The 12,740-nt window shown below is 41.4% G+C and overlaps 1 non-coding gene across 1 annotated transcript; it reads left to right on the top strand.

The window, feature by feature from the left end:
• The first annotated feature begins 4,582 nt into the window (after window positions 1-4,582).
• LOC132593240 (U6 spliceosomal RNA) lies at window positions 4,583-4,689 on the top strand. Its single transcript, XR_009558599.1, has one exon. It is a non-coding gene; the product is annotated as a U6 spliceosomal RNA (small nuclear RNA).
• Window positions 4,690-12,740: the final 8,051 nt, after the last annotated feature.

Below are 12,740 nucleotides of genomic sequence, written 5' to 3' on the forward strand. Positions count from 1 at the left end.
TATTAAATCTCTACAATGGGAGACTCGTACTAAATGGATTTCTCTCATGAATGACAGGGAAGGGAAATTGCCTTGACTTTCATGGCCCCCCAGTTCCCTTATTCATTACAAAAAATGGCTTAAATAATTTCTCAAAATATGTAGTATTGACATTTAAAATTATTAGGATGTGGAATACACAATGTTTATTAAGCAACAACAATCCCATTGACAATCTTACACTGTCAGAAGAACTAGCTCAGACTATGACAGCATCAAGAGTGCAGGTTATATGCCCTGCTCTGTGGTCCAAGCCTACATCACAAGGAAGTAATAGCATGTAAGACAATGACCAGAGACAAGACTGAACTAACTGGACCAATGTCCTCACTCAGGAATATAGAAGGCTGCCTTAGCCTATATGTTTTATGTTCTTTCCCTGCATGGCCTTGTTACCTGCATCCCTGCCCATGTCCTTTCTTTTTCAGCTACAGTGTATGGGCAATCTATCCAGAACATAAATTGTATTTTGAGGAGTTAGTGATCTGACATGGTTGCCCTCTTCCTGCCTCTGTTCCTTCCCCCTCTCCTTGTCTCTTAAATTCTTCGATGACATGAGAACAGCCTATAATGTCCTAATCAGTTAGGAGGAAGAGATAGCGATGAGTACTTTCTTTGCTGCTGGACATTGTTTTGAGAAAGTATTAATCCAGAATGCGGCAGCTAGACTGGTGACTGGGAGCGGCCGCCAAGACCACATAACACCGGTTCTAAGAGACCTACATTGGCTCCCAGTACGCTTCCGAGCACAATTCAAAGTGTTGGTGCTGACCTTTAAAGCCCTAAACGGCCTCGGTCCTCTATACCTGAAGGAGCGTCTCTGAGATCCAGCACCGAGGGCCTTCTGGAGGTTCCCTGACTGCAAGAAGCAAAGCTACAGGGAACCAGGCAGAGGGCCTTCTTGGTAGTGGCGCCCGCCCTGTGGAACGCCCTTCCATCGGAGGTCAGGAAAATGAACAACTACCTGACATTTAGAAAACACCTAAAGGCAGGCCTGGTTATGGAAGTTTTTAATCTGTGATATTTTAATGTATTTTTATATTTGTTGGAAGCTGCCCAGAGTGACCGGGGAAACCCAGCCAAATGGGTGGGGTATAAATAAAATAATAATAATAATAATAATAATAATAATAATAATAATAAGGCATTGGGAGGGGGTGGCTGATGAATAATCTGCACGTAGCCAGTAATGAATGATCTGCACTTAGTCAGTTGGGCGAGCAACACAAGCTAGCTATCTATAAATTGGATGGTTTTGGGCAGAATTGAGAGAAGCTTCTACACGGACGTACGGCCATGGGGCCATGCAAACTGAGGCTACCTGGGGGAATCACTTTGCCACTTCTTGAGGGCTTCCAAGTGGCATATTAAAGTGCTTGCTTGGTATGTATATATTGCCTGCTGTTTGGAATAAAATCTTTAATCTTCTCACTCACTTGTGTTTTGTATTACTTCTGAATCTCATTTTAAAAGAGCCACCTTGCATTTGGCAAGGCATATAGCCATTCAAAGTTCTCCCATTGCCCCCAAAACACTGCTCTGTGTCCCTTGTTGTCCTGTATGTTTCGAACAGCCTCGTGGAATGTATCTGATGCCAACTATCCTTTGTTCCTTAGATTCAGCATCTTATTTATATCCTATGCTACTGCTAAATCCACAATGTGCTAACAACAGTATATCCGAAAGAAGACAATGAGAACTCTTTACAAAAATTCCTTCCAGTAGCACCTTAGAGACCAACTAAGTTTGTCATAGGTATGAGCTTTCATGTGCATGCACACTTCTTCAGATAGGTTTTTTAAAAAAACCTATTGAAAGTAAAAGACCAAAAAAAGCCGTCAAGAAAACTGGTAAATTTAGGGAGAAGAACCCAAACAATAAAATCTGTTTAGTGTGATGAAATTCTCACAAGAACAGTGAGTGTTTGTCAGGTGGTCAAAAGTTAGTAATGAAGGTTCCTGGCAAATATGGCTCAGAGGAAATCTCATAGTTTGGGCATCTTCACACTCTGGCACCTGGAGAAGAGTCTTCTACAAATATCTTTAAAAATGGCAACCAGTAAATTTCTTAAAGATCTTAGTATGTTTGCAGAAGTCAGCCCCAGATAGGCTGGCCATTGTGTTTTGAACCAGCTGAGATTTCCGGACCATTTCTAAGGGCAGCCCCACATACTGCAGGTTGCAGTAATCCAGGCTGGATGAGTCCAAGAAATGGTGCATCTTGTGCATCAGCTGAAACTGGTAGGAAGCCCTAGAAGCTGCTTCATGCTTCTTGAGGATTTAGCAGCAAAGCTGAATCAAACAATATGTGAATCTGATACTTAAGGGACAGTGAAATAAACTGGACACCATCTTCTTTGGAGGGACAGGCTATTCACCACCACCACAAGTACCTTTGTCTCATATGGAATGATATTCAATTCATTAGTCCTCATCTAGCTCATCGCCTACTCCAGAAACTTGTAGAGAAGTCTAGCTGGATTGCTATCGCTTATTCATTTCATAGACCACTACACCACTACAAGGAGAAATGTAAGCAGTCTGCTATTCCCTGAGCTGAGCTGTAGCACCTTCAGTGTTTTAGCAATTATCCTCTATTCAGCTGTAGCATGAGTTACATTAGATCAGCTTTCCTCATCCTGGGTCCTTTCCAGACAATCATGATTTTGCAGAAGAGATTCAATCACATATTGACAAATTTAGGTTATGCAATTAAAGTGTGTCAGATTGCTATAATGCTCTTGCACAACAAACACTACTAGAAAGTGTGATAACATTTGATGGATGGGAAATTGCACAACCCCTATGCAAACAAATCAAGATGAATGTTCAATAAATAGTAGGTATTATATAAGTTCTTGCTTTGTCTAAACAAATCAGGATGGATGGCTCAATAAGCGAGCCACCCAGAGGCACCCTGATGAGCTGCAGATATTTTGGACCAAAACTCCTAGTAGCCTCAGCCATCACTGCTATGTTGGCTGTGACAGACTGGAATTGGGATCTCAAACACCTAGAGGAAACTGGGCTGAGGAAGGCTTTATTGTTGTTGTTGTTTAGTCGTGTCCGACTCTTCGTGACCCCATGGACCATAGCACGCCAGGCACTCCTGTCTTCCACTGCCTCCCGCAGTTTGGTCAAACTCATGTTCGTAGCTTCGAGAACACTGTCCAACCATCTCGTCCTCTGCCGTCCCCTTCTGCTAGTGCCCTCAATCTTTCCCAACATCAGGGTTTTTTTCCAGAGAGTCTTCTCTTCTCATGAGGTGGCCAAAGTATTGGAGCCTCAGCTTCATGATCTGTCCTTCCAGTGAGCGCTCAGGGCTGATTTCCTTAAGAATGGATAGGTTTGATCTTCTTGCAGTCCATGGGACTTTCAAGAGTCTCCTCCAGCACCATAATTCAAAAGCATCAATTCTTCGGCGATCAGCCTTCTTTAGGCTTTATTAGGTTAATGCAAATGCAGGCAAGGACAGTACTACTGCTACAATACCATGGGGGGGGGGGATAGCAGAGCAAGCCCCTACTAGTTACAACTCAAAAAACCTGATCATCACTTGCTTCCTAATGGGTTGTTTCAGTTCTGTAGTTTCATAATTTCTTGGTCAACTCAAGGTTTCTTGCCAGCTCTAACCCTGATACTAAGTGGGTTTTTTTCTTAGCAAAGGTGGGAGCACTGGAGGCTTGCCACTCATGGATTTTTCTGTTATCAGAAAAATGTAAGAATCCATTTAGATCAATATCTTGACTCATCCCTGTATCTTAAAATCATAGACTCATCATGATAATCAACTGCATTACCTTTATCTTCCTGGAAAGATGCTAAGTGCCTCTGTGACGTTCAGAGATAGGTCTGGAGACCCCAGATTAAATGAACCAGGTGTGAATCATTGTCAAGGTATTCCAAGAAGCTGTAACCCAAGAAATTTTAAGGACAGATTCACAAACGATATAAGATGTCAAAATGTTCTCATAATAGTATCCATTGATTTCCCTTAAAATGCTTTGTATTAACCTTCCATTTTACAAAGGACCAAGTGATCAGTAATCCATTAATAATGACACCTGAATTTTTAAAGTAATCCCTTTTTCTTTTTAACCCAATATCCATTTATAATCCCGCTATCATACATTGGTGTAATCACACAGATGTTGCGCATCTATATAAATAATCACCAGGGGATTTTGCATACCGTGAGCTAAACAATACGCACTTACAAAAATTTCAGCAGTTGTGTCTGAGTAATTTTGAGTACTCATTTGATTATTATTAAATGTTGTAGAACAGTTCTCCACACAGGTAGGCTCAGTATATGGTCTGTGCTCACAAAACAATAATCTTTGCAGGCCTTCTCCATAGATGATCTTTACATAAAAACATCTGAATGTTTTCATTAACAGGAACTTTGTAAACAACTACTTTATTGGGTTTCACATAGCTGCCAAGTTTTCCCTTTTCTCATGAGGAAGCCTATTCAGCATAAGGGAATTTCCCTTAAAAAAGGGGAGAACTTGGCAGCTATGGTTTCAATAGTGCCATGAATTGTGCTCGCTTCGGCAGCACATATACTAAAATTGGAACAATACAGAGAAGATTAGCATGGCCCCTGCGCAAGGATGACACGCAAATTTGTGAAGCGTTCCATATTTTTGTAGACTTTAAATTTACAGATTGTTCCCCTTTGAAGGAAAATTATATGAAAATGACACTCAGAGACATAGTCGATGATTTTTTATTTTTTATTTCTTTTGCATAGCTTCATTCCAAGCATACTTACTAGCTGTAATTCATTGATTGTTCATATATGTGCTAAAAGATAATTAAGGCCAGGTCAGCCTGGGCTATGGGGAAAAGTAGGTCTCCCTGGAGGGACCTTCTAAGTTTCATTTAGCTAGGATTAGCATAGTGGAAAAGTTTTGCACAGTCCTTATTCATTGTTAACAAGCATTACACAGATCCCCTGCTAGCAAATGTCACATAGCATTATAGAAGTGAAGGTTGGAGGAGAAAGGCAATCCATTAAATGGCCATCAGCACACATACATCCCTCCTGAGAGATAAACTAAGGCAGCCAAAGGGTGCCTTTGCCATGTCATGTCAACAAAAAGCCCTACCTCTTCTCTTTCCCTTTGCTAATAGAAATCTGTCAAAGCGTCTTCTTTTCAAAATGTCATGCAATATTGATAGATTTCAAAATAAAGCATCAAGATATTTGACAGTTAGTCAATGAGCAGCTGCCATGTTCATGATTTCTCCCACAAGGCCTGCACTTAGGGAAAGGGACATTCTCATTCTTACCTGAGGTAGCATTTGCAAATAGGTAAGAATGAAGCCAGTGATCTTTACATAAGGAGGGGTTTTCTATTCAGAAATCTCTGATTCTCCTAATGGAGTTTGTATGGATCTATTCTAAGCTGAAGATTTGAATTTAAAAGCTATTGACATAAGCCACAGTTATGACAGTTGTTCTGCCTCAAGAGACTTCCACAGTATGGTGATCACAATAAGTTTATGAACTTGAGGAGCTGAGTGCTAAGCAGATACAAAATGAACGTGAACAGGCAGCACTAGCCTATTTTTTGCCTGCTGTATGTCGGCAAGCTCGAATTGCAGTGTGGTTAGCACAAACCATGGTTAGTGGGGGAAGGGGATTTCTCTTCCTCTTCTTTTTTAACCTTAAAATCTTAACTGCAATGTACTGTATGTGGAGCTGCCTTTGAAGACATTTGCAAAACTGCAGCTGGTGCATAATTTGGCAGCCAGGCTGTTGCCCAACACAAGGCAGCCTGAGCCTGTGACACAACTGCAGAGGCTTCCAATTAGTTAATCAGGCTCAGTTCAAGCTGCTGATTTTGACTTCTAAAGTCTTATGCAGCTCAGGAGCCCAGTGTCTCAAGGACTGCCTCTCCCCGCATGAACTTAGTGAATTCCATGACGCCAGGGAGAGCAGCAGATGATTTTTTAAAAAATAAATAAATGAAGTTTTTAACATTAAAAGTTAAACTTTGAAAGCCCCAGCACAGGATGGTCACACCCTCTTAGTTTCTCTGCCTTTCGTTCTTACTGCACTAACTCGATGATTCATATAAAATGAAAATATGCAGATCCTCTCCCTTTTTAACATTCCTTTTTATATGCTTGTAAAATGCTCTGTGCACCTGCACTGCTCTCTCTATAATAAATAGTAGCAGTAATCCGAGTATGAGGCCAGTTAAAATATAACTTACTAGTGGCTGAGCTAGAGCTTCTCCAATGCTACACACATCACTAGGTAAAAGGCAGGAAGGGACAGTTCACATAATGTAAGTATCTCGAACATCCTACCTTCATGCTTGCCTTCTTGGTTGGTCCCATGATATAGGTGTGCATAACTGATTGTTTCATGATGCAGTATAGGTGATTATGCCTCCCCTCCCAATATAATATGGTGTTTGTTGTCACGTCCCCCATTTCGAAGTATGTCTTCTGATTCTGCCTCCCCCTTGCCCTATCTTGTCTTTGTGTTGTAACAGAATGTTTTTCTTTGGACAGCAAAGGCTAGAGGGAGTCAGATCTGTCCCAGGCGGGGGACAGATGGCTGGGGAACCAATGCCTAAGCAACCACTCACATTATTATTTGTATTTTAATAAAGTTGTGGCCAAATTTAATGCCAAAAACCTCAAACTAAAATTATGGTGTATGGTGTGAGTTATTGGGGGGATATCTTGGTACCTCAGCACTCAAGCTCTGACCAATGGCCACTCTGTCTGGAACTGATGTCTGTCTGGAGACCAACTGATCTGGAGGGCAACACGTTGCCCACTCATGGTGTGGATTATTGATAACTGCAAGCAATGATTTACTTGTGTACAATGCCTACCACAGGCAGAGCTTCTATATCTTTGCAAATGCAATGGTTTTTTCAATGCCGTTCATTCACACATCCAGCTGCCTTTCATTGTTTTAATATTGTTTTTAATGCTGTAACCCACCTGGGATCTTAGGGTGAAGGACGGGCAATCAATCAATCAATCAATAAAATATCATCATCATCATCATCATCATCATATGTACCAAAACCACATGTAGAGAAATTGCATTGTGCCCAAGTTCAGGGTTCCCAGAAATTATGGGACTAGGTTTGACATTTTGAAGCAATCATTATATGGTCGGTGTTGTGAAATGATCTGATTCTTCATGCCAAAGACAACTCTCAAGAAGACAATTTGTTTTCTGAAGCTTTTCCATCTGGCTCCAGCAAAGCTCACAACAAGCAGCTTTTCATACGCTGACATGGCAGGGTTTTTTTTGGGGGGGGGGGGGAGAAACGCAGTGGGACGAATACCCCTAAACATTTTGTGAATCTTTGTACTTTTGTCCATTTACTGTATTTATTCTATCTGATTTGAACTACAAAATGGTGATTTTCTTGAGTCAAAATGAGAGTACCCCTAAACATTTTTTAAAGGAAAAAAACACTGGTTTTACTGTTGCATTGGAGTCCACTCACGAATCAGAAACATTGTGACAGTTAAAATGTGCAAGAACATCACCACCACCATTAATTCATTGAATGTGTATACCGCCCTCCATCCAGAGATTCCAGAGCAGTTCACAATAGAAAAATACAAAACAAAGCTGCAGCAAAGGATGGCAACCTCCAGTACGTTCTAGATAGTTGAGCGGTTTAAAGTGTTGTAGTGATGTGAAGAGGAAGAAATAGCGCTTGCTGAACATTACCCTGCTTAAACTTTTAAATAGCCCAACCTATTTTAGAACATATTCACCTTACATTTTACAGAAAGGTTCAATTATAACTGTTGAGAGATTCAGCCATTTAGGTTTTTTCCCCATTATTGACTTCCCAGACCTTTCTAAGACGAAGTAATGATACACTGATAAAAAAGGTGCTGAAAGCTACCGTTCCATTGACAAGCTGGTGGATTGATAATGGTAAAACACAGAATAATAGGCATCCTGGAAATGATTTCCCTGGTGCATGGTAGGGAAATAGATTCTCCTTGCCACAGCCAATTCTTCCTTTTTAGTTAATCTAGAAATATATCTTAACCGCAGTGAATATTTGCAATATGAAATGGACATCTGAGCTCTATCATATCTGGGAAATCTCTCCACCCAGATAGCAATATTTATTAATGCAGACTTATAAAAATCAAACATTGAATAAAAGGCAGCAGTAACTGAAGAGAATAAGGAGAATATATATTCAGAAGCACATCAAATTGTGTGAGCATTTGCTTCTAGTGAAAGTCATTTGAGTTTTGGAACGTGGCTGTATATGCACCAAAACCGATATTTTGCTATTGGTTTTGAGCATAGCATGAAGGGAAATGAAAATCAACCAAAGTTTCCTGAGGCAGGAGAAGGGAGTCTTAGGCTCAGGGACCAAATGTCAAAGGTTACAAAGTTTGGGTTTATTTAGTTTGCAAGAGAGAGAGAGAGAGAGAGAGAGAGAGAGAGAGAAGCAAGTGAGGATATGACTGAGGGATATACAGTCGTACCTTGGAAGTTGAACGGAACCCATTCTGGAAGTCTGTTCGACTTTCAAAACATTCGAAAACAAAAGCGTGGCTTTTGATTGGCTGCAGGAAGCTCTTGAAACCAATCAGAAGCCGCAGAAGCCCCATCAGATTTTCGGCTTCCAAAAGAACGTTAAAAAACCGGAACAGTCACTTCTGGGTTTCAGTCGTTCGGGAGCTGAAACCTTCAAGAAGTAGGCTGTTTGACTTCCAAGGTACGACTGTACAATTATGAATGGTGTGGGGAAAGTGATTTTTTTTCTCTGTCTGTCATAATGCTGGAACTCAGAATCATCAAATGAAGCTCAGTGGTGGGACATTCAGGAGAGATAGAAAGAAAGTACTTCTTTGCACAGTGAGTAAATTATGTAAAATTCATTTACACAATTTACTGTGATGGTCACCAATTGGTAACTTTACAGAGGATATAGACAATTAATGGAGGATAAGACTTTCAGTGTCTTGATGGTGATATACTTGGTCTGTTTATGGGTCCCAAGACTTATCTTGAATCTGTGCATTTAAATAATAATAATGATGATGATAATAATTTATTATTTATACCCCGCCCATCTGGCTGGGTTTCCCCAGCCACTCTGGGTGGCTTCCAACAGAAAAATAAAATAAAATATTCGATTAAACATTAAAAGCCTCCCTAAACAAGAATCCTGTCTTGTCAGGATTCAACCTCAATCTGTTAGCCGCCATCCAACTGCCAACCGCCTCCAGACACTCACACAGGACCTTCACCGCCTTCACTGGTTCTGATTTGAAAGAGAGGTAGAGCTGGGTATCATCCGCATACTGATGAACACCCAGCCCAAACCCCCTGATGATCTCTCCCAATGGCTGCATATAGATGTTAAAAAGCATGGGGGAGAGGACAGAACCCTGAGGCACCCCACAAGTGAGAGCCCAGGGGTCTGAGCACTCATCCCCCCCCACTTTCTGAACACGGCCCAGGAGGAAGGAGTGGAACCACTGTATGACAGTGCCCCCAGCTCCCAACCCCTCTAGACGGTCCAGAAGGATGTTATGGTTGATAGTGTCAAAAGCCACTGAGAGATCCAGCAGAACTAGGAAACAGCTCTCACCTTTGTCCCTAGCCCGCCAGAGATAATCAACCAGTGAGACCAAGGCAGTTTCACTCCCATGATGAGTCCTGAATCCTGACTGGAAGGGATTCTGATCAACTTGAAAGATGCTCTGTCCTCTCAGCTTTGATCTGTGTTTTGGATCCTGAGCTGCTCTGTGTAAAATGAAACTCTGTTGTCCCTGTTCATCATACAGTGGTACCTCATGTTGTGTATGGGATCCATTCCGGAGCCCCATACGGAACATGAGCAGTACGCAACATGAACCATGTGCGCGGCGTGATTCGGTGCTTCTGTGAATGTGCATGATGTCATTTGTTGCATCTGCGCATTTGCAAACTGCTGAACCTGGAAGCAACCTGTTCCGGTACTTCCGGGTTCGGCACATATGTATCCCGTGTCGTATGCAAACCGCAGCATTCGTAACAAGAGGTATGACTGTAATGGAGAATCAAAAAACAGCTATCATTTTCCCTTTCATCCAAAGTGGATGACATGTAAGGCACAGGAGCCCCTCCAGAGCGGATAAAACCTGCCAAATTGCTGTCTCATAGCTCCAGAAGCTTTTTGTGGGGGAAGTAAAAGGGATTCACTGTGCTTTCCGTAATCCTGTATGAGGGGGACAGATTTTATCTTGCACTTTCTTACTTTAAAACAATCAAGAGGTGTCCAAGTGTGATGTATATTATTGTTTTTACACCTTTTTTCAGGGGGAAACCCAACAACTTTGCAGCTTCACACTGGCCTTTCTATTCCTGTGGTTACTTGTGTCCTACGATAGCTCTGAGAGGTTTAAGCTGTTACAGGCCTCTGATAGGCCTTATAAAGTGAAGCTGCCTAGAACATTGCTTGCAGAGTTCTGAACAGCTCTCTTGTTGCTTGTTAATGTGGAGCAATATAGGATATTTTATTATTATTATAAAAACCACCAAATGAAGCTCATTTTTTGGGGAAATAAATCCTCCTCTGCTGTGCATTAACAAAAGACAATCCAGAGTAATTCAGTATTTTGCAGGCAACATTTTCCACAGCCTTAATTTTGAGAAAGTCCATGGATCTAGCTGGGTGGGTTACTGACATTTCACTTGCATGGGCGGAGGGAAAAGACCTTCAAATCACCTCAATTCACTTCATTATTCAGCCACTACACAGAGGCAGTCCACACCTCTACTAAACTGTCTTCAGAGTAGGGTTGCCAGGTCAGGAGCATCCCAGATCCTAAGATTTCAAACCTGAGGCCCAGGGGAAGCCCCTGGTGATGTCACAGGGTGGGCCCTGGTGAGGGAGGTGATTTGGGAGAGGGGAGCAAAGGAGGGCAGACTCCTCAAAATGCCTATGCTATAATTTGCAGCCAGATCCTGCTGGGCTGACGTTTGTCCAGTCGTAACCCAGCAATAGGCAATCTTTTGAGAATGGTAAGCTGATTTTCACATTTCAAATGCAAGATGGGGCAGAATGCAGTTTAGTGTGGTCTTAATGGGTTGCTTCAAAAGTTCATTAATTATACTTTTAAGGAAGTCTTTCCAAATGGAAATGTCCCCCAAAAGTCTTATTAATCCAAAGGTAGCCCACCTACCTGAAAAAAATGTGAAGGATGAAAAATTATGTGAAGGGGAGCAAGATGACACATTGATGGCCTAGATGTGGACAACTGGATATACACTGCCTATATCCAGCCTCAACCAATCACTAAATCTTCTTTCCAAAAGAGCTGTTTTGAGCCCATTGTGTGTCATTGAATGGTTTTGTGGAGTTGTGTTGTTGCTTCTTTGAGGGGTTTGTGAACTGTCACATGAAAGACACTGTAGCTAGTTCAGAAGAGGAAGTCTAGAGTGATAAAAATAACTTTGGTTCTACAAAGCTGTATTGACTTTTGTTTCCTTTTAGTGAAAACCATCTATTCCTGCCCTTTATGAATATCCGTTCCACTGAACACTGCATGTAACAGTAAATTATAGTCAAGTTCTTCAGCTGCCAATAAGAGATCGTCCTGACCTTCACAAGATAAACACACACAGGAATTGTGCCCAATAATAATAATACCAAATAAAAAACTTGGGCACGGAACAATATTTGTGCCCCAGTCAAAGTCAATAAGATCTGAAGGTAACCCATGGAAGTATTCTCTTTGATTAAGAAATTGCCTGGGGCTCCCGTACCATCTTTAAAATGGAACCGTCAGTGAAATCTTTGTTGTTCTTCTCCTGATGATAAAAGAATTTCATGTAGATGGGGCAAATATTTTCTCTTTAAACAAGTTTCCCCTCTTTCCTTCACCCCAGAATTGTGCTTCACTCTTGATACAGAGATGAAAACAAAGCAAAGCAAATCATCATTCTACTTTTTTTTGGCTGCTCAGAACTCAGGGGAAATTTTCTATTCCTAGCTGTGTGCAGTAATGAAGTAGCTTTTCATGCTGAATTTCTTTACATTGGGAGATGTTCTATTTGTTGTAATAACATGGAAGGAAGAGAGAGTCCCTTGTGGGAAAGGGTGTGAGTTAAGGCCGTGGGATATGCCTATGAACATCTCCTTGCCCTTCCTCAGCTTATTAGATAACATTAAAAACAAAACAAAAAAACCCTGGCAGATATAATTAGATTGAAGGGGTGACCTTTGATTGCCAGAGTTAAGATATCATTCCCATACTGTATTCGTTTGTTTCCTGATACTCATGGCTTTTTACTGATACTGATGTCTGTTTACTGCCTCAAACATAAATGATTTGTTAAATTAGTGCAAGTGAATTCTATTTAACATTCTGGCTCTCCATACAACTTAATTGCTGTGAAAACTCGTGACACACCATATTGTGTCTCTTAATACCCATAAAAAGCCTGTTTTGACAGAGAACTATTGGCCTCCAGCTCCTGGTGAAGCTTCAATCAACAGAGATGAGATGGGAGAAGTGAGCAGGAGTCATCTGATAGGTTAATTGGACAGTTCAGAGGACTTGGTTAAGATCCTGAGGACTCTGGTTGGTTCCCAGGATGCTGGGAATTGTAGCACTGTGAGGGGTCTCCTAACAGCTCAACGCTCTTATCAAACTATAGTTCCTGAGGCTCTTTGATGAAAGCAATGTCAGTTA

Source organism: Zootoca vivipara, chromosome 1 (genome assembly GCF_963506605.1).
Source record: "Zootoca vivipara chromosome 1, rZooViv1.1, whole genome shotgun sequence".
Classification (NCBI taxonomy): Eukaryota; Metazoa; Chordata; class Lepidosauria; order Squamata; family Lacertidae; genus Zootoca; species Zootoca vivipara.